This window comes from Bidens hawaiensis, unplaced genomic scaffold (genome assembly GCF_021521415.1).
Source record: "Bidens hawaiensis isolate Kalapana, Puna unplaced genomic scaffold, B.hawaiensis_p1.1 tig00006678_1, whole genome shotgun sequence".
Classification (NCBI taxonomy): Eukaryota; Viridiplantae; Streptophyta; class Magnoliopsida; order Asterales; family Asteraceae; genus Bidens; species Bidens hawaiensis.
Genome location: NW_027491454.1, coordinates 1,447,993 through 1,451,467, shown reverse-complemented (window position 1 = coordinate 1,451,467; position 3,475 = coordinate 1,447,993).

Here is a 3,475-nt window from a genome sequence, read left to right as displayed (position 1 = left end):
TCCAGAAGAGTGGCTAAGGCAAGAAGCGTCTGCCACAGGAGTTGGTCCACCATAAGTGATAGTCTGCATGGGGATAATATCCCCTTCATGGACATCCGAAGATCTCTAATGCTGAGTTCCGAAGGATCCTTGATTCAGGAGGAAGGATCCTTGAGGTTGGGAGTTGAGGATCCTTGATTAAATAATTCGGAGGATCCTGGTTTAAGGATCGGTGATCCTCCCTGGAACATGAAGGATCCTTGAGCCTACTGACCCATCGATCGTGGATTAAGGATTGAAGATCCTTGATTCTGCTGACCCATGGACCTCGAATCCAGGATTGATGATCCTGAGTGAAAGATCGAGGATCCTTGAGTTTGTTAACCCATGGATCCCTGTTGAAGGATAGATGATCCTTGCATGAACTGAGCCGAGGATCCTGGGGTGGTGAAATCCAGCATCCTAAGCACCAAAGGAGTCTGATCCTCCGCTGGCCTCTTAGTCCTCTTGAGGTCTTATATTTCCCGAAGGATCCTCTAGTTAGTCTTGTTTGTTGCTCCATGTATGCCTTGACCTGTGAAAACATGGCAGAAACATCATTGTTAGTACTGACCACCGAAGTGGCAGCAGTGGTTTTCGAGCTCTGGAAGACTGGTAGTTGCGTCTTGTTTCCAACAGCAGCAGCCCTTGGTGCTCCCGTGATTGGAGGAGGCATCGATGGTAAAGTCTTGACGAGAGAGGAACCGAAGATGGCATGGTTGACGAAGCAGAGGTTGATTGAGAAGCTATTGAAACTAGTATAGGTTATAAGGTTGAGAATTGATGTGAAATATTCTAGAATATAGCACCAATTTCCCCACGGTGGACGCCAAATTGTTTTGGTAAAAAATCTAACAAGGATAATGTAACCAAATTCGTATTGTGAAGTTTAGTGCTATGCTTGCAATAATTAATATATGAACAAAATGGAGATGAACACCGTGATTTGTTGCGAGGAAAAACCCTTTAATCTTTATCAGATCAAAGAAAAAAACCCCGGGTGATGACAACTTGTCTATCACCAATTTATTAATATCAAAATCAGGTTACAAAGGTGGAGTATATGATCAAAGGTTACAATAAAACTAAGTATGTGATTTACCCTAAGTGTTCTCAAGAGAGTGTTTATGAATGTTAACTGGCAGTAAATGAGTGTGTATGTAAATGAAGTCACCTGATCTTTGATCATAACTCGGTATATAACAAACGAAAATAACAACTAACTACTAGGTCCTATTAATCCGCCATCTCTCCACTCACTTCCTTCGTGCCATTTGACCGCGTGCTTTAGAAGTCCAGGAGCGAAATAGGTGGTGGACAAAGTCTTGGGGCCTTTGCATTTGATAAATATCAACCTAATACAAGAAACAACCATCAATAATACCAAGTACCAAGGATCCTTGATCCTAGACATGACCCTGGAGCTCTTCAAAAGGATAACTGATCCAAGCTAGTCACCAAGAATAACATATCCTCAATACTTGATTATTTGTGGCTTAACAGTTTGTATATTAAATAAATTCCTAAGGTAAAACTAATATCTTCGATCTTGAAAAATATCAACTACTTGTACATGTAACCTGTATAAAAATAGAGTTTGTCAACACGAATATTGATGAGAATACATAAGTTTTAGTTTTATATATAGATAGGTAATCACAATTCATATGTAAATGGTAAGCATTACAAATCTTATGAATATGCAAACAATTAAATAGATGTGGACTTGATCCTATTGATGCAAAATCAATGTACTTGGGTAAGTATATGATTGTACTAGATGAGGATGAGATATCAACCACCAAACATAAAATAAACACTTAAGCACATAGAGCATAGTCATAGATTATGCAATCATCACACATAAGCATAAATTGAATTGTGTTTGAATCAATGCGGTGAAAAAAATAAGCAACATAAATAAGGTATAAATGTTAGGGTTGTGCAACGGTTCCGAACCGCAAGAACCAAACTGAAACCGAAAATGACTGAATATTAGAACCGGAACCGAAACCTCTTATAATAAACCGGTTCGGTTCCAGAACCGGTAAAGTCAGTTCTCGCTAATCGATTCTGGCCAGAATCGGTTAAGTTGTATATTTATCAAATAAGTTATGCAAACTTTGCAAATTACAAAACAAGTTTATATAATTGTATGTCTTCTTTCACAGTAAAATTAATTTAGATTACAACATGAACATCATTTACTATTTGTATTAAAACTTGATTGTTGAACTTAAACAAATCATTAGCAACGACAGATTAAAGGAAGATCATATCATTTAATATTAAATTACCTTGATTGCTTAAATCAAAATTGATCATGGTTGCTAGGTATTTAACTCAAAGAAAGAATATTTGAATTAAATAATAATTGAATGGATGCCGGTTATTACTCTATAAAAAATGGGAATTGGTAAATTTAGTTAAAACGTTTTTAATATTCCGGTTATTCGGTTCCAAGTTTAGAACCGTCAGTTTTACCCATAATCGAACCGCGAACCGTTTAATGCAAATTATAAGAATCGAGAACCGTAAGGTAACACGGTTCCGAGGTACCAGTTCGGTTCCATTTCCTCGGTTCTGGCGGTTCCGAACCATTTTTTGCTCACCCCTAATAAATGTTACCCCCAAAATATAGAATATGAAAAAAGGTATCACACCCTGCCATGGGGGTTGGTCGTTTTATGGACAAATTGGTACCAATGTATGCAGCGGAATATCATTAATAAAGATAAGCTACAATATATGTACTATGCATTTAAAACAAGGTGTAACTACACAACTATCTCTTCTCTGACACTGTTGCAGTCCGTGTTGGGTTCTACTAATCCCATTGGCATAATCTTCATTGTTCTTGTTCGACTTATGCCTTTATCCTTAGTCATGCTCATTACAATGCTAATCCAAATCACAATCCACAGGGTAACTGAATACATGCTAAAAACTGTCAACTAAACAGTTGGTGAGTTCGTGAGTTTAGCTCACATACACATAAAAGATTTAATTCACAAAAGCGCGCAAGTACGCGTGTATGTAAGTATAAAACATGGTGCACATCAATCAAGTCCACAATCAAACCTGTAACTAGCATAAGTACCCCCAACTCATACTAGAAGTTATACCGTCCCAGACTATCGCCCTGTTAAAAGCAATAATCAAACACGTAGGTTATATGCCACAACGATCCGCAGATCTCAGTGTGGTTTACCCAACATAGGGTCACTGTGCGTGGGGTCTCCCAAATAGTACTACCCATATAAGCCTCCGGCCCATCCCCTTGGGCTAATGATTGTGTAAAAGTTGGGACAAAATTTAGCAGTACAACACTTCTTGATAATATCACACCATAAGTAAAACCAGCATGTATCCAGCCTAAAAAGTTTAAGTAAAAAGGGCAGCACGAAACTCACCTCAGTCCATATGCAATATGTGTAAATGATTGATAGTCTATGAG